This window comes from Patella vulgata, chromosome 1 (assembly GCF_932274485.2).
Source record: "Patella vulgata chromosome 1, xgPatVulg1.2, whole genome shotgun sequence".
NCBI classification, from domain to species: Eukaryota; Metazoa; Mollusca; class Gastropoda; family Patellidae; genus Patella; species Patella vulgata.
This window is the reverse complement of record NC_065879.2, coordinates 42,720,303-42,741,337: the sequence shown is the minus strand read 5'-3', so window position 1 is coordinate 42,741,337 and position 21,035 is coordinate 42,720,303. Positions and strand designations below refer to the sequence as shown.

General features: G+C 32.7%; 1 protein-coding gene across 5 annotated transcripts in view; it reads right to left on the bottom strand.

Annotated features, from left to right (window-relative positions):
- The window catches only part of LOC126820647 (disks large homolog 1), a 358,192-nt gene that overhangs the window by 49,483 nt on the left and 287,674 nt on the right, over nucleotides 1–21,035 (bottom strand). The window lies entirely within an intron of this gene.

Genomic DNA, 21,035 nt, shown 5'->3' with positions numbered 1-21,035 from the left:
GAACTTGCATGTCGCTTTCGTGACCTTGGCATTGGATTTACTCGCAGGCTTCAATGGAAATAATGCGTATCAATAAACTAAATGGCTTGAATTTCGTAGTTTTGTTGTATTTTGGATAACAGAAACTATTGAGAAATTGTCACAAACATGTAATATTTCTGACTCAAACGATTAATCTAGACTAAAGTATTGTTGAATTTTAAAAGTATTTAATAACTTTTAAACTAATACACGAAATAACCAATGTTCCGATGTCAGTCCCATGGACCCTTTAAATAATAATTTGAAAATGTCAAAGTGCCACACTCCTTATTGGATAATACCTATCTATCTTATTAAATTAAAATGACTTTTTTCACAATATAAGATACCCTTGGCTCCTATTTAAATCATCATAACCCCAAAATCATAATTAATACTTTACATATGGCGTATCTAGTATTACAGGACTAACAGGGTTTCGATTCCCCTGTAGTACGTGACAGGGAGTAGGGTCGCCCGTCCAACCTCGTGGGTTTTCTCCGGTTCCTAACACTCCTAAAGACCCCAACGCGCAAGCGAATTATTCAAATAAAATTGAACAATGTGTTAGTCCCAAAATGACCTAGTGTATGTCTGCGGACGTTAAACCACATCTCTCTCTCCCCCACTCTCTCTCTCTCTCTCATTTTAAACAATTGTAGGCCTACAAAGATACTTTTTATAGACATTAGATATGAAGTGGCTTTAAATTTTTTTTAAGGTTTTTTTTTTGGTCTATTAATTATTTGAAAATAGCATAATTTATACTTGAATCATATGGTAATATATAAAATAGTAACAAAGAGTTTTGTTTACTGGGGTTTTGATTGATTTTTTGTTCTTGGGGTTTTAATTTGGGGCGTCATCTAATTGCTTATATTTCACATGCAATGAAAAGAAATTGAATGAAAATTATTTTTGTGAATGATAGTATGTTTAAATTATATAACCCAGGCCATTAGCAATATTATCATTATTCCATGATATATCTATATGTCGCAATAGATCTCACAATGTAGCTCTAATTAATGTTTGTTAATGTCGTGATTTTAAGTTAGGATAGGGTGACGGCAGTCCTAAGTTACAATAGATTTTAGTTAAAATTGTCCCTAAAATAGTTTTTTCAAACGCCACTATTGTAAGTTAAGATACAATTTTAACTTACAATATTATTTTAGTGGATTTTACCTAATATGCTTAAAATCGTTTTGTGAAACGCGTCTATCTTAAGTTAGGATGTAATTTTAGTTTTAAGACGATTTTAAGGAGATTTAAGTTTTTGTGAAACAGGGCCCAGGTGTATTTAATGCATTTTCAATTTCACATGATAAAATCACATAAATATCTGTAACACCACCTGTAACATATCAAAAGAACAAACTGATTGATTTATTCAATTTAAGCTTATTTTTTACGTTTGTCAGGAAAAGTTGAAAAAAAATTGACAAAGGCATTCTGTTGGAAATACAGCGGCAATAAGGTATTACAAAAGGATATATAATGTCAATAGGTCTTCAAGAAATAACATATTTTTATGAGCTTATTTTACACCATTTTTCTATAGATCTATTATGTACTGGTATTATCAATAATTAACTTGATAAAAGGCAAGAACATAATCTTGTTTTTTGTTTAATAGTCTGGTCTATTTTTGTTGCTGGGACTTTTTTAAATATATGAAAGTGTCATACTGGATTGTATCTTGTAGAAAGTTATCCCTCTGTTTCTTGTAATGTCAGGAAACAGCCATCAACATTTATTTTATACCAAATAGCTCATTAAATATAAAGTTACAATTCTTTTGGGACAGTGTTAATATTTCTACCCACATGATGATTCAGTAATTTCTATACCGGTACATGTACTATGTTCTAGTATCCCTGTGTGATGTTTTCATAAAAGGGAAGATCTCACAAATATGGTATGTTGGCTGAAGGAAAGAGAGGGGTGAAGTGAATTATCCCCCTTTGTATGCAGACCCAAGACTAGTTATACAATATAATTTTAATTTTTAACAAACATTCAAATAAACAAAGACTGATTGTTTTCACTCAAATCTCAGATAGGTTACCAGGCAATGAAAAATACCCCGACAGTAGCTAAATCGTCTGAGCGGTTGACAAGGGTTGTTGTATATGATTTCTTTAATAGGTAATGGAGGTCATTTACAAGACAATTTCATACGGATCAGATTATAATTTTCGTAATTTGAGGGTTCACAAGGTTCTACAAAATGAAACAAAGGCCTGAACTCTTTACAGAAATTGTTGAAATTTATCAGGCTTTTTTGTTTTACTAATTTAATAATGCACATAAATTTCATACAGATCAGAAGATAACTTTGTCATTCGAAAATTCAGAAAGAAGAGCCATAGATGTAACTGTAGATGTAATTGACGGAAATTGTTGAAATTCAATAGGCTTCATCTTTTCACTGATTTCAATGACAGATATAAATTTCTTACAGATCTGATGATAACTTTTGTTAAGATTCAAGAAAGTGAAATAAGGGCCATAACTAGAAAAAACAAGCCAACAGTGAGGCTGATGTCCTCCGCCGAAATCCCCCCCCCCCCAACCTGCAAAAAAAACCCCAGATAACACATATTAATTAATTGCACATTTACTTTTTCAAAAGTATCGAGTAATCAAACTGATTAACTATGCTTAGTCTAAGCATAAAATGTTCACTATCAAACTCTGGTTTTGAAGTACCTGGTAGTGAGTGAAACTATACACTAAGTTACATCACTCTCCATCAGTTAGAATCAAAGTTATCTTGTCCCAGAGCATCGAACCCAAAAATTGCTTAGCTCTGCTTAGCTTTAATGGGAAATATTAATCATTGAACTCAGTCAAGACATTTGCATAATGAACATCTATACCTCAATTAAAAGCAGAATTGTTATGTTCCAAAGTCTTGACCAATCAAATTGCTTATTGCTACTTAGCCTAAGCATAAAATTCTCATCATTGAACTTAGTCAATGTATTGATATAATGAATCTATACTCATGATTTTCATCACTCTCACCCAATTAGAACCAAAGTTATCATGTTCCAAAGTCTCAACCAATCAAATTGCTTATCTCTGCTTAGCCTTAGTAGGAAATGCACATGAACGAACTATGTCAAGGCATTCAGTAATAGACACCTACACAAATTTTGAACATTATATCTCAATTAGAAGTTATTGTGTTCCAAAGTCTCGACCAATCAGACTGAACTCTCTAATTGCCTAAGCAGAAAGTGTTCAGCATCGAAACTTGTTAAGGTATAGATGTAATAAAACTATACACAAAGTTTCACCACTATCACTCCAAAGTCTGGACCAATCAAATTGCTTATCGCTTTGCTGACCCGGAGTTCAACATGCTCTCATAATCAAACTTAGTCAAGGTATTTATGTGATGAAACTATACACCAAGTTTCATCACTCTCACTTAATTAGAACCAAAGTTATTGTGTCCCAAAGTATCAACCAATCGAATTGCTTATCTCAGCTTTCCCTAAGCAGAAAATGTTGATCTTTGACTTGAGAAAGGCTTAATATATATCAATGGCAATTATCAATCAACTTATCATTAATCCATGACACTTGATTAGTAGGCTACAACTCAATCGGAAGTACCCCAAAAACATTATCGTCAAAAATCAAATTTGAATCGCCACTTTCATATTTTTATATGGCAAATTGTGACTTCGGCGACCGACAGCATGGGCCCTTATATAGCCATGATACCACAATACACCGCGCAGGGTTTCTAGGGCAATCATCGAACGAGTTGCTTGACTTGATAGCAAGAAGCCAAGTTTGTTTATATATTGTACGGGTTTGAAAACTCGTTTTTTAATTGGTTGAAAATGAGGTCATCGGAAACACTATTGCCATATTTTTACACTTGAGATTTACCGCTTCACAAGGCCAAGTGTCGGTCGTCCCGCAGTGAGTGGGGAAAAATGACTAATTTCACAGAGAATTTTAAGACAATAAACAATTTCACTAAATTGAAGCCAAAATTCTCTCATTCAAACCCGAGAACTATGCCACTAGAGGGACCCCACTGGTGGGGGATACTTTTTCTATTGCAAATTCCAAAGTGCCCCCATTTTGGCTAACAAAGCATTATTATGAATTTGAATGAGTGAATGACACTGTTGCACATATCCTAATTAGGAGCTGTAGATTTTGGGCTGTATAATTGCATAATCCAACATATTTTCCAAGTGGATGACAGGAACAGATTTTGTCTACTGTTTTATAGCTTACTAATCACCTGTTTTTTATTTCATAAAGAAATGTCATATTTTCAGCTTGCAATAGACAGCCTAATTAACCCCTAGAGAACAAATCTTTAGAATGTCTAAATACCAGGGGAATCTGAACTGACAGTCATAAAATCCACTAAAATGCATTAAAATAGAATTTAATAAAATAATAAAAGAATATACTTTATGTATTGATATAGTAAGTCAATTTGCTATATTTAAACAAACCTGCATTCAGAGAATACTAAACATTACTGTAGAGTTTAATAACTCAGATTCATGTATTTGTTCAATTTTAAATACATACATGTAGAAATTAAATTTCAAATAATAAATTGGATACATGTACATGTATGGCTAAATCCAAGTTGAATGAAAGTCTTGAAAGCTCAGAGTAATTAATGAACTTATTAGACAGTAAACACTCCTCTCAATCTAAATCATTCTTTCTCTTTCAGGTTGATCCTCAAGCCAGAAATAGATCATACTATTGAAGTCAAAACTGATTATTAGGCAACGTCTGGGCTCATATGATTCAGAGGCGTTTTCTGAACTTAAAATATTCAGAAGAAAATAATTCCATATTCTATTAACTGATCATGCACATGAGCTACAACATCAATCAATCAATCTTCTTTGATGAATTTTAACAAAGATAATCCCATACATGTATTTTTTGATATCAATAATAGATTTCCATGACAATTGCGATCCCGAATACACAGCTATCGATTGGAGGAAATATTCAGAAAAAGACATAAATAATCAAATTTTCCAGAATCAAGGGTTTTTTTCAACAGTCTATAAATTCGAACATACATGGCTGCCATTGTGTAGGATATTTGCAAGACAATGAATAGACCAACACAGCCATAATCTGGCAAAGTGTGAATAAATAGAGAATCTCCTACCAGTCTTTTTTGATATCAAAAAATATCAACACAAGTTGATAAAGTAACAGAAAACGAGGATATTTTTGCCAAGTCCTTTATATTGACCCAGTGTTTCCATCAAGATCAATTGAATAACAATAGTTCATTTTTAATTAAAAAAAGGTACATTTAATAAGAAATGAACTGTTCTTTGAAAATAAAGAAAAGTAGTTCCTTTTCATTCAACGGACCAATCAAATTCATGTAAAGCGATATCTCCTAAGGATTATGAAATATATCACACAAGCGATATCTACTGTAGAATGTATTATTGGGTTACTAAAGTCACAATATTCCCCCAAAAAGGCAAATACAAAGTTGCAGTCTATTACTGTAACAATAATATTTCATAACATAAGTCAGAAATCTATTAAACTTGATTAATCCTAACTTAAGTTATTGCATTCAAACTAAAGAGTTCAGTTCCTGCATCAATAATGTGCCTATAATGTGGAAACTTTAAAATGGTCAACAACTGTCTGCTTATTAAGCTCAATATTTTAACAATCTTTTGGTTTTATTGATGAAAACATGTAGAGGGAACATATCTTAATCTTAAATACTAAAACCGGCAATATCACTTAAGAAGTGTGTTAAAATAGACAATAAAACTGAATATCTGAAACAAAAATATCTAGACATAATCAAACTTAATATCTGAGTCAACAATATCTAGACATAATCAAACTGAATATCTTAATCATAGTCAACAGAGGTTCAGGAAAAAAATTCAGCCCATAATTCTTTGATTTCGACATTTGTCCACTAAAATCATACAGTCCAGTACTCAGAGTGGATAATTTTTGTCGGGTGAAAAAAGTGAAATGGAAAATGTATTGGATAGAGTGAGCACAGAAACTGGGTTCACCAAATAAGATTTAAGAGGAACCTAGGACACCGATAGTAATAACTTCCCCTTTCGTTCCAATCAATGAATAAATTAACCTAGAAACATTGCTTATTATGTTTCTCTAGAAGGTTATTCATTAAAACTGTACCTAAAGGTCAATCTTTATTTCTTGTCTTGCTGACTTTCATTAAATAATACCTTCAGCTAAAACTTGTGACATTATCTGTGATTAATTATTGATCAGTATTATCGTATAATTCCGTAGTGTGTAGTTGCTACAGATGTATTCAATAAAGACTACTCTCACTATAGACAATCACATTGCTTAAAGCACAATTCAATATTTGGAAAAAATAAAATTTACATTTCAACACAACATGATCATTTCTATCTACCCGGTAACCAAATTCCGATCATATTGAAACTAGAAAGAGAGAGAAATTAGCTTTAAAATTCACTAATACAAACCACTGGGTCATTTCGGGACTATATATATTATAGTTCGCTTGTACACAGGTGTCTTAAGCAGTGGTAGGGAACCTAAGAACAAAAAAGTGCACCTCCCCTCCCGAAAGTGAAACAAGCTATGATTGCATTACACTTTCAATGGCTTGTCGATACCACTTAGTCTGAGCCCATTAAGATGTTTACCAGTAATTGAAAACTATTGACTATGACATTTCCAGCAGTTTAATTAACACACAGTGTATTAATCATTAACTAAATAATTTTTAGCTTCACGTCCATAACATTAAATATGGCAAATCAAAGAAATGGATCTGGGGCATTTCTATGAAGCTCTCTTGGGCTAGGTGATCTGTCTGGTCTAAAGGTTGTAAAGCCAGAAGTTTTCTAAAGAGATTAACAGTAACAGATCTGTTTATGAAGGAAGTACCACTTTGTATGTTTTTATCTGATCTAGTTAGTTGTACCAACTTCACTTCTGACCATTTTCTTGTGATAAGAGTTAGTAAGCCTTATATTGATAAATCATATTTTATTTTATTAAATTTGTATTGTAGCACAACAAAGTTCTATATACCCACAAACTTTCGACTAGATTTCACTGTAATTATTCAACATACAAATTTACAGTGAAATCTAGTCATTCCATGTCAAGTGGGCCAGGGGTGGGAATTTGACCCCCTCGAACAAATCTGGAACAAACCAGGCAAAATTTGTGGTCTGTAGCTTGAAAATTGACTGCGATACAGGAATTTGAGTTTCATGAGTTACCGATAAGTTTTCGAAACAACATATGTATCAATAATTTAGTCATGTTTCACATATCTTATTTTTACCTTTCTAGTGAAGATATACAGCTCAAATTTGGTAGTCTTAAACAACTTTTTGTGTAGATTATGAATCTGCAATCAGAATAACATATATTTTTTCCAGATTTTTTCGAAGGGGTCAATTTCCCAAATTTCTGAAAATTGACCCACTTGACACGGAATGACCCACATGTAATATAGTGATTGTTATCCATAGAACTAACTGTTCAATCCCTAAATGCGATTCAAAGATTATATTTGTATTGTACAATTTGTAGGCTTTTTGAGGAAGTTCAATTTACCCTTGTATTCGGAAGATGCTGTCCTAAGACTTCCTTCCATTTTGTGTTTGTAAAATCTTTCATGGTACAATATTCTGACATCACTGCAGTAGCCTTCATATTTGATTATAACATGTAAACATTGAGTTGGGATCCACATTTGATAAGATAAAAACAAGCGGTTTCATGAGATGGATAGAGAACCACTTAAAAAAGAAAGTGATTTTTCGTACAATCAGTTATGGTCTGAAATGAGACTGAGATATTTGGGATATAAAGATATATTTTAAGTTTCATCAAAATCGGATAAAAATTGTGACTAGTGTGGTTTCGATTCCCCAGTTGTACGTGACAAGGGATAGGGTCGCCTGTCCAACCTCGTGGGTTTTCTTCGGGTCCTTCAGATTCCTCCTCTAAAGATTCCTACGAAGAAGCGAATTACTGAAATAAAGTTGAACCATGTTAATCCTGAAATGACCTAGTTTGTATCGAGTGGACGTTAAACCCGATTTCCATCTTTCTCTTAATTGGATAAGAAGATTAATGATAACATGTAAATATGGTTTCATTTACAAGATTTGTAATTACAGTGTACAAATAACTACAAGCAAAATTTCTATTTGTAATCAATGATGTACCGACTACAGTTAGAAACGGACAACATTTCAAAACCTTGGAAAAAGAGTACATGTACTATATTTATTTTCTGAACTTTAAACTCACCTGGTTACTCTTCTCATTGGAATGGTCATGATTACTCCTTTATAGTCAAACCACAATATCCAAATATAATATCTCGAAAAATTCTTTTCCTATTGAATTTAACAGTTCGTTTGTAACTCCAAATATATCATCAAATTCCACACACTAATCACTTTATAATTCCCAATTTCCAGTGACTATCATTCACAAGGAGGGTGTGATCAGTCTATGATCTTTGTAGACAATCTCATCAAGTCCAATTATCACAATGATACAGTTATTATAAAATATGTATTGTTGTCATTCACTGGGTTCGAATCTGACATTTTATCATAATGATATATATAATACGTAATTTACATTCTATGTATTTAATAACAACCAGTTCGTGTGACATGGGATTAAAATTGATAACCTCTAAAAGTTCACGTATTGTTTGTTTTTTTTTAGGGCAATAGGATTATACTTTGATCTTTATTGTGCTGAAACATATCAAATCCACATATTTCAAGATCTATTAAAATATCACAAGTGACAGTAGCACAATATACCAGGAAATGGTCAGTAAAGCAGAATTTAAATCTTTGGAACATGTTTCATTTGGTTTAACAAAAATTTGCTAAATGACAATGACTATCCATTCAAAAATTCTAACTACCAAAGATTTATAGACCATAAGTGTGAAGAAAGCCTACAGAATCTGTATCATAGTACCACATAAATCTGGAATTAGTTTCAGGGACATTGCATTTAAATCAACAACCTCTGCATTTGTTTCACCCATGAAAGAATGAAGAAATTGAACCTTCCCAGTGTCAAGTCAAATTTAGAACAAAATAAATTAAATTTTATCTATATACAAATCAAATAAGTGTCCTTCAAATCAAAGTTTCCATTTGCTGCGGCAAACAAAATACTCAGCTGAAGTGAAGATAATATGGGTCATGCAGGAAACCAATGTAACCTAAAAACTAAATATCTCAAAGCTTCAATGATCACTAAAACATGGAATCTATTCTATAAATAACTATAAAACCTGATTCATTAAATTTATACATAATATATATAAACCTACTGGTAGAACTCATCCTTCTAAATTTCTGATTTGAACTACTCACATAAATTTAAATCCTCAACAAACCGATATCCATATACACGTACAAACACTTGTCCAATTTCTTGTAGGTCTTAGAATTCATTAGAAATATTTTGGAGTCTGGTAGAAACACTTACACCCCCGCACCTGCTAGAAAAATCATCATTCTTTTAAAACACACAGAGACCCAGCACAAACCAAGTTTCATATTACTACAAACAAAGTCCACATTAAAAAGGTCAGGAAGGAACCTAAAGGTCACAATGTTTCAGATTCCCTGCATTAATAATACATCTTATTTCATGCAAGTAAACTCCAATGCAGCTGATACATTTGATTTTTAATTCTTTTCTTAACACACTAAAACTTGAACTCATCAAATGAACTAGTTCTTAATATATCTTCTGGATGTAAAAACTGAAAAACACGCCCTATAGTGTTCTGATTCTTCTTCTAATCTTAAACATATACCACAAACCTTTTCACCAGAGGCTAATTACATGTTACTATAAATAGATGGAGGCCAGTTGACTGGCTTTGATGATGTAATAGGGTAAAGTGAAGTATTATAGTGTTTAGCTAGAACAAAGAGAGGCACATACCAACAAACTGGCCAATAGCTTATCTTATCTGTTAATCTCCTTAAGCTGGCAGCTAAAATAAAACCATTATTAATAGAAAATAATCTTAGCTAACACCATGATAATGTAAGTGAATTGAGTTAGATAAATTGTTCAATTTGAGGAATTAGAAGAGTACCATGGTCCGAATACTATATAAACAGATATACAGAATTCTACACCATTGTCTGCGATATCACCTACGCATCAGTGCAAAATATTAATGGTCACACTGAATGCAGATTTCACCATTCAAATATTTTAAAGATGCATTAATATGTAAGAGCAAAATGTGCATCATAATGAATACTTAGAAATCAGTTCAAATAGCCTTGAAAACTATATATTATTCAAATACACATAATACGATAACTACCAATTACAAAACTGCTTCAATGTGTACATGGCATCATGCATCCGACTATGGTAAATTAAAGAGTTTGGAATTAATTCAATTTTATTTCTGACATTTCTGCTCACTGCTGGGGTATATATTATTCCATTTGCGCCAATAAATATTGAGGAAAAAAAGGGAAAGAGAGAGGAAGAAAAGGTACACGTGACATAAATTTTTTTTCTATTTAACTCTTCCTCATCACCTCACAACTAAGTCAGAAAATATAATTCCCCACATTTTTTGACTTACTTGTGAGGTAATGAGGAAGAAAAGTGTGGGTCAAAGGGACAGGGATGTGAGGAAGAACAGACGACATATTGAGGAAAAAAGGTATTGTTTCACCAACTGTTAAATACTATAGTACCGTAGATGCCAGAAGATTGCATCAAACATAACAATCGATTTAAACTCACTAAACAAAATCAAGGAGGAGGAAACAACTAACACTGTCAGCCAAACGAAAATTAGATTATCAAACCAATATACCCAGTACTCTGATTAGATAACACCACCAGTAACCCTGCTTCAGTGTTTTAAACAGCCTTATGTCTGATGGCCCAAATCCACCTAAATTCACATCAGTATTTAATTCAATTTGAAAGAAGTATGAAAGTTGGACTATCTAGTCTTCTGGTAGGATCAACTTAATTTGAAAGTTACTGATCTGTCCGTCCTTGAGAAATTTCAGCTGGTTTTGGACGATGCCCTCTTTAATAAACTGTTCTCATTTGAGGACATAGATTACAAATTTTTGTTGTATGTTTGTTTAATGTAGTATATGACATCTAAGCTGTATGTATTAAGCATATAAAAATAATAACTAATAGATCAAGGTATAATCATGAGATATGCAGGTCCTTCTTTAATCAATAAAAACAGAGAAATTTTAGCCTGCTAAAATAATTATTGGCCATAAACCTCATAAAATACAATATAGTCTGTTAAACCACATGGGATTAAAAACTTGGTAACAAAAACATCATAAAATGTTCACACAGTCTCCTGGCTACAACCATAATATATCCAGATCATTGCGGACAATATTCATAAAATTTAGTACAGATGTAGATAATTATAAAATGTCATTCTTATCAAGGTCTCTAAAGGAGCAGCATGATTACTATGCAGGATGCTGGACTTCAGACAAGAATATTTAGCTTGAAAACAAGATGTATATTTTCAGGACTTTTCCAGATTTGAGTTTGATGCCTATATGAGGAATGAAAAATGTGGTGCTAAAATGTTCAGATTTGAAACCACAACTGAAAAGAACATCTTCTCATCCTTGGCACATTTGTACACTTAAAAATGACAATTAAATAACCACGAAGAGCTGTATACCAGAGATCTATTATGATACCCTCAATATTCACACTGTCAGAATAAAAAAACAGTATTGATTGGATCTATATTTATATCTTATAGTAATTGATTATGTGATCAAAAAATGAGATTTAGAAATTAGAATCATTATTTATGTGACCAGACTTCCTGCTCTACCCTCCTTCCTCGTAAAATTAATTTAAAGAATCCATTTTATTACAAAAATTAATCTTAACGAGGCATAAGTGCTTTGAAGGTTTTTGCTAGTTGGTAAAAAAATTTTTTTTTCAAATGATGTGCTTTGACTATGCAGTTACACTGGGCAAGTTCAAATTTGATTTTAAATCTGCCAGGCTATTCATGATCACTTAGATAGACATTTGAACTTTCAATTTATGACTGATACAAATATTTTAGTGGATTTCAATCAGTTTTAACGAACACTCATGAAAAATCCCTTACTCTAAGTAGATCAGTGCCTGTTTTTCGACAATTAAATGAGTGTAGCATAAAATACGATATGTTATTAAAAATTAACATTTACTTTCTTAGCGATAGTGACAGTACCCCTTTAAAGAAATCCAAATTTAATAAAACAAGCCAACAGTGAGGCTGATGTCCCCCGCCGAAATCCTAAAATAAATAGATGACACATAGTAATTAATCGCACATTTATTTTTTTTCAAAAGTATCAAGCAATCAAACTATACACTAAGTTTCATATCTCTCTATCAGATAGAATCAAGATTATCTTGTCTGAAAGCATCGACCAGTAAAATTGATTAGCTCTAATTAGACATTCTACCTCAATTAAAAGCAGAGTTGTTATGTTCCAAAGTCTTGACCAATCAAATTGCTTATCGCTTCTTAGCCTAAGCAGAAAATTCGCACCATCGATTCCAACTTAGTCAAGGTAATGATATAATGAATCTATATTCAGAGTTTCATCGCTCTCACTTCATTACAACCAAAGTTATTGTACCCCAAAGCATAAACCAACCAGATTGCTTATCTCTGCTTACCGTAAGCAGACAATATTCATCATCGAACTCCATCAAGGCATTCACCTAATGAATGCCTAGACCAAGTTTGAACATTCTACCTCAATTAGAAGGAGAGTTATTGTATTCCAAAGTCTCGACCAATCAAATTGCTTATTGCTTGGCTTACCCTGAGCAGAAAATGTTCTTTATCGAACTTAGTCAAGGTATTGATGTAATAAAGCTATACACCAAGTGTCCTCACTCTCACATAATTCGAACTAAAGTTATCATGTCCCAAAGCATCAACCAATCAAATTGGTAATCTCTGCTTACCCTAAGCAGAAAATTTTCATCTAATAGACACCTACGCCAAGTGTGAACATTCTAACTCAATTAGAATGAGACTTATTGTGTTCCAAAGTCTCGACCAATCAAATGGCTTATTGCTCTGCTTACCCTGAGCAGAACATGCTCATTATCAAACTTAGTCATGGTATTGATGTAATGAAACTATACACCAAGTTTCATCACTCTCACTTAATTAGAACTAAAGTTATCGTGTCCCAAAGCATCAACCAATCAAATTGCTTATCTCTGCTTACCCTAAACAGAAATTGCTCATCTCTGAACTCCATCAAGGCATTGACCTAATAAACACCTGCACCAAGTTTGAACATTCTAGCTCAATTAGAAAGAGAGTTATTGTGTCCCAAAAAGTGTGGCAGACAGACAAACCCATTTTAATAGTCCCCTGCTTTCTTCGAAAGGCGGGGGACAATAATGTCCAATGTAACAGAAACCAACATTAAAGGAATCCAAATGTAATAAAATAATGTCCAATGTAACAGAAACTAACATTAGACAATAATCCCATTTCTGTTTATCACTTCTCTCAAACATGAAAAACATTTAATCACGATTTGTGGAAGTGATTTTTTTTAAAACTGCCATGCACGATATAGAAATGTCAAACAGTGATGTGCAAAGCCTTTAGTCTGTGTTTTACGATTACAATATTATAGCTAGAAGACTTCTATTAATATCCACTGACTGTAATACACAAAACATCCCCCACCATTCAAATAAATTTACTAAAACATCATTTCATACTCCTAATCAATTTATAGACCATTATGCTCATCCAAATCAATTTATCTTCAATTCAATCTGATTTTCTGATGAAATCTCCATGATTTGTTCTAAAAGAAAAGCAGACTTTGAAATCCAATGAACAGATGAATTGCATTACAATCACTATGGAAATGGAATCAGAAATGATAAGAACATTTCATAAAAACAAATAACTGCCATTAACATCATCAACTCTTTTATACTCCACTTTTTCAAATATAATATCATACGATAAAATACAGAAGAAAAAAAAAAAATAGAACTGATGTTATCATCACTATGATTTTAAAAGCAAAGAATTAAAACAAAATTACACATTGGATTGAATATCAGAATGTAACATAAGAGGTATTTTATCATTTGAATTCTAAATTACTGATTAAAATGTCTAGATTATAATGACCATTCACATAAAATAAATCTGGAAATCACTGAAAACTATTTCTAAATGTACCACCGGTACTGACAAATTCATAAACATTTGTGTTCTATTGCTAATAGGAGAGGGGAGAAGGGGTGTGAGGGCAGAGAAGTTCCACCTCCAAATACTGGTGTTGACTGCCTAAAATAGGAACCAACATTGTCTGATGACAGGCAGTTATTTTTTTCCTGGGTGATGGCCAGGAAGAATCTCAGGATGTTTGAGCAGGGTTTCCACTTGTCAGGGGGTATCATATGTGGGACTGACAATTATGGTCCTTACAACACATTAAACCCCATTCCTTTTTATACGCCCACATAGAAATGTGGACGTATATTGCCGTCACCCCCGTCCGTAGTACGTTCGTCCGTCGTCCACAATTTCTTGTGAACGCTCCAATTGTTTTAAAATTGATATATGTTTTTTACATTAGTGAGATGAAGAAGCTTTTTTAATTTCAATAATTTCCGTTTATAACGACTAGAGTTATGGCCCTTGTTTCACTTTATTGAACCTTGTGAACTCTCTTATGCCAAAAGTTAACATCCGATCTTTGTGAAATTTATATGCAATATTTAAATTAGGGAAACGAAGAGGCCTATTGAATTTCAGCAATTTCCGTTAACTACATCTAGAGTTATGGCCCTTGTTTCACTTTATTGAACCTTGTAAACGCTGTTAACGCCAAAAAATTTCCCCCTATCTTTGTGAAATTTATATGCATGATTTAAATTAGTGAAACGAAGAAGCCTATTGAATTTCAGCAATTTGCGTTTATTACATCTAGAGTTATGGCCCTTGTTTCACTTTATTGAGCCTTGTGAACGCTGTAACGGTGTATGTGCCATTTAAATTAGTCAAGAGAAGAATCGTATTGAATTTCAGCAATTTCCGTCAATTATTTCTACAGCTATGGCCCTTGTTTCACTTTGTTGCACCATGGGAACGCTCTAACGCTCTGTATGAAATTTACATGTGTCATTTAAATTAGTCAAGAGAAGAATCCTATTGAATTTCAGCAATTTCTGTTTATTACTTCTAGAGTTATGGCCCTTGTTTCACTTTGTGAACGCTCTAACCTCTAAAGTTAACTGCCGATCTGTATGAAATTTATATGTGCCATTTAAGTTAGTAAAAAGAACAATCCTATTGAATTTCAGCAGTTCTGTTTATTACGTCTAGAATTATGGGTCTTTTCACTTTATTGAACCTTGTGAACGCTGGAATGTCGAAAGTTATCATCGGATCTTTGCGAAATTTATATGCATTAATTAAATTAGTGAAACCACGAAGCCTATTGAATTTCAGCAATTTACAATAATTACTTCTAGAGTTATGGCCCTTGTTTCACTTTGTTAATCCTTGTTAATGCTCGATTGATGAAATTTATATGCATCATTTAAATTTGTGAAACAGAGGTCTATTGAATTTCAGCAATTTCCATCAATAATTTCTAGAGTTATGCTGATTATGAACCTTGTGAACGTTTGAATGACAAAGGTGATCATGTGATCTGTATGAAATTTATATGCATTATTTAAATTAGTAAAACGAAAAAATTTGTCAAATTTCAACAATTTCTGTAGATTACTTCCAGAGTTGAGACCCATGTTTCAGTTTTTAGAACCTTGTAAACCCTCAAACGACAAAACTTATAATCTGATCTGTATGGAACTGTGTTGTAAAAGCCCCCAATTACCTACAAAGGAATAAATATGCGACAACCCTTGTCGATCGCTCGGATGATTTAGCTGCTGTGGGCGTATGTTTCATTGCCTGGCAACCTATCTTTTAACATGGTTGACCACATGGTTCCTAAAGTCAATCGCTGAAAACTTGACAGTGATACATGTAGATTCAGTTAAAGCACCAAACTCGAACCGTAACAAAGTATTTGTTGGAACACAGAAGCAACGATCATTAACATCAAATATAAGGAGATGTAAAAATGAAATTAATCTAATTTCAATTTTATAAGCGTATCAATAAGTAATTTATTAGTTGATATATTAAAACCAACAAGGCATGATTTTTAAGTAAATTCTATTTCATATAAATCTCAAATAGATTATTCGAGTGCCTTCAGCTCTGGGAAAAACCATCACTCATAATTTAAACAATAAACCTAACATTTGTTGAGAAATAATTTGATAATCCCTGATCTTAAACAAAACCTCATTAGATTTGTAACTTATTCAAACAAATCTAGATGAGATAGTAAAAACTCCAGTAATTGGTTAGATGGGATCAACAGAGATCAAAGACACAATGTTATATACCTAGAGACATTCTATTAGCCCAGAAAACGGCTAACCAAGACAAACTCTAGTGAGTAAATTATATATCAGAACGACCGTCTAGATAATGAACAAAAAGTACATGTACTTCGCTTAGTAATTTTGGTTATGTTTTTTATATCCACTCAAATCAACAACAATCTAGCCAAAATATATAAAATAAATACTTAATTGACCCATTTTATTATGAATAAACAACTCATCCATTTATATATATCCCATGAACATTAACTGTAATTCATCCATCTTCCAACAATCACTTTTGAACAACTCATTTGATCCACCCCCAAAAAACATCACCAACCATGATCGACATCAGACCACTGTAAATCCAATCATTACTGGTAACTGACATTCAACTTTTATTACAACCATTTTTAACAATCAATCAACCACCAAAAATGTTAATTCACCAAAATGTCTATGCAACCAATATGAATTGGGTTGACATTATCAAAAGCAGGAACAAGAAGACAGGACTTGATAAGAAATGGAACCACATGTGAGATTGAAGTGGGAGTTGATTAAGACCATAAAAATATCACAGTAGACATGATTAGAGAGAAACAACAGAACTACAATTGATTATTACATGAACACCACCTGTTGTTCCATAATAAAATACAACTCTTATATTTGTCAGGTCTGAATCCTATAATTACAATAGAATATTGTCTACATCCATGTACCTTAGCTTTGAAATCTGAAAGTTAAAATTAATTCCAAATGATTCTATCAAATCAAAGACATGTTTTCTGGTGTCTTTTGATCTTCTATCCAGTAGTTTTGAATTGTTAGAGACAGGAGCAGGGTTTTAATATCTACTTAACATATATTTTCATTTCAATAATTCGCTTGCACAGAATGGTGAGCGAGAGGAAACCAGGGAGCCTAGAAAACCTCCCCAAAAAAGGCAGGTGACTGTACTCCTCCTTGAAACCACAATAACTGCATCAATGGCAGACCTCATAATTAAAATAGCATGCATATTAGACCACTTAGAGTAATCAATTGTAACCTCAGTCCAACTTGAGTCCAAGTTTCAGATTAGCAACTATTTACAGAGCTCTATATGTTTACAGCCTAACAATAATAATTATAGAGTAAGCACTTACTATAAACTTATTACTATTATTAAATTATCTTCATTACATTTAATACAATCATCATTTATATATCCCTTACAGCTTACACATCACTTTATAATACTATTATTTACTACAGTCATTATTTAAGCTGTCTGCTTTTCAATAAACATTTCTGCTCTCTAAAAATAACTTTGTTTAGATCTTGAAAGCACAAAGTCCAAACCAAACACTTGTCTTATCTGAAGGAATATTTTAAACTCTTCAGCGATACAAATCTAAAGAAACATCCCAATCTGGTAAGGACAGTGATTAGCTTCAGAATCGAGAATGCCGACAGATTTTCCAATAATCATGATGGATGATTTCCTGCACTTCAGGAATCAACTAGTTGATTTATTCTCCAACATATATACCTTCTTCCTTTATTGAACTTGTAGATCATACACATTTTCATGTTGTACAGATTTGACATATATATATATATATGCCGATTTTTATGGGTTTTCAGTGAATACATAATCCTGACGCTTTTTAAAGTTAATGAACATATTTCAGTCTACATTATAATATAAGCCTGAATTTTTACAAGTTGCAGTTATATTCATTTACCAAATAAAAGGTGAAAAGTTTGACACAACATAATTATCTAACTGGCAGATGAGGCAATATATGATTCTGCTCAGTCGATGAACAAATAAATAATTTCAAAATCCATTTACCAACCTGAATACTAGCTAACAGTCCTGAATACTGGCTTACAACGACAACTATCCAACAAAAGTAGAACATAGAGAGATAAATGAGGTTTAACATCCACTCAACACTAATCTGGCCATTTTGGGATCAACACCTGGTGTATTGTTATTAAATGATATGCACAGAGTAATTACATGTGGATAAAACAAGAGTACATCTGGAAAAAAAAGTGAAATTTAGCAGACAACCCTATTCTTGTCACATACAAACCCAACACTGAACCGTTGACTTGCATACATAACAGGCCTTATGATCTATGCCACTTGGCCACCCATACCAACAAAACAATGAACAGACAATCCAAAATATCAAAGTCATTACAAAACTGTTAGCCACATGTACATGAATTGAAAGACAAGTGGTATCAGGTGTTCCTGAAAAAGTAAGCACACCTTCCTGTGCTTGTCTCCTGTCACAACTTTTCACATACATGTAGGACAAACTTTCAACAAATTGAAGCATTTTAAAAATCCATATAAATAAAAACATTATGAAAGCACTATAAAGGTTGAATTTATTCAGACCAATGCCTTTAGCAACTTCCAACTACGCTTTCCAATGGTAAAATAAGCAGTATTAAAAGGCTTACTTCTGTCATAAATCCACAAAATCATAATAACAAATATAAAATTCTATTGATCACACCCTAGAAGTAGCTGGTATATCAAATTGTATTAAACACATATTAACTACTGCATCCTCTATACAGAATCACTATAAATCACTCTTTCTACCAGAACCTATTTCTATTCTATCAACAATATTACAATATCCTGATGGTGAGCTATTTTTGGTGTCTGCTATTTTCGTCTTTTTCTGCCAGCTTTCAGTAACCATTGTAAAAGTTCTTCAGTGTCTAATATAAATTGTTCACACATCAGTTCATATGGTAGTAAGGATACAAGAATTGAAGATAAATTATAAATGAAATGAAATGGGGTTTAACATCCTACATGTATTTTTTTGCTCCAACCGGAACTATAATAAAGACAGAGATTTATTTATTATAGCTTTTTGTACTTATTATAAACTTGGGGGGGGGGGGGGTTATATGAACTCTTTCACGGTATATAAATATAAATAAATTGGTCAAGCTATTATACAGAACTCAAATCATGCCATCTACAAATTATAACTTCAATATTGTATGAAACATTCAATTATTGATCTATTACTGTAATAATGCACCGAAACTCAAGTCTGCTGAAACATTAAGTTTGTTTAATGAAATCAAATGGGGCTTAACATCCTACTGTTCTGCTCCGAACTGGGCTAATGAAGACGGGTATACATCATACAGTGTGCTATGAGGGAAATTTTGCCCGGACAGTGGCACTATTGCCTACTCTTATATCGAATTCCAACTGTCAAGGGATCTTTTACCTGCAAGCCAATGTGTACACGGGACCTTGGTTTCCTTCCCATCCAAACGACTAGACAGCTGTCTTTGTCAGGCCCTTCGTCCTGCATCACTGACAAGGGGGAATCACGTCAGAAAATCTGGGTGAACTTTCTCGGCCAATGCAGGGATTGAACACCTGACCTCCAGGCTAGCGATCCAGCGTCTTACTCACTTAGCTACCGTGTGTAGGATAAAGCACGAGACTGAGGTTATGCTGGGAAAAGAAAGACTGAAGAAACTAACCTGAGAAAAAAGAAAACCGAGCCCGAAGTCTTTCTTCCCCAGCAGAACTGAATTCAGGGACTTTATCTTGCTTATAAACCGTCTATGTTTACATGTACGTAAAATGAAAATATCCCAGAAAAACCTTATGTCATGTTTTCTTATGCACAAAAAACCTACCCTGGAAAAATAACCTGTCACAGGTTTATAGAAAAACTTTTAGAAGAATAACCCCAAATTCCCCTGAATATAATCAAAGAGAATCATTGTTGAAACATAGCCTTAATAGAAATACAGTAATTGTTATCTTAGAACTGTTGTGTTTATTTTAACATTATCAGACTCATTTTTACTATAAAGAGAAAACAATACTCTTGCTTTGTTACCTACCTATACATTTACAATAACAAAAACAACTGACAGAAAGATAAAAAGAACAATATGCGTAATTTAAAAAGATATGTTTTGGAGTTGTTTACGCTATTTAATCTACTCAAATAATTGTCAATTGATAATTCTTATCTAGGTGTACGTAATAATGTTGAATGAAATATACAATAATAGCGCCAGATTTATCTATTTACTTTCTCAAAAAAAGAAATGATTTACTTTCATAAATGGCCAAACAACAAAAGTATGAAAGACTTCCGCCAAGTTAAGTAATTCATCAACTGAGCTGTAACAAATTAACTTCATTTAGACTTCAACATCTTAAAAATATGTTTGTAGGTAAAATGACATATTGGCCATTCAAGTTTTAACATATTTAAATTTTAAAAATCCATTCACATCATTCATAATAAGTGGACACTTAACAATCACAATATAGTGATTAGTTACGCGTTATGGTATTTTGAAATAACTTCATTTACGTAAAATATAATAAATATTATGGTGTTTAACATCCTACTTTTCTGCACCAACAGGGCTAATGAAGAAAGTGTGTAAAATAGAATATACACCATGCAATT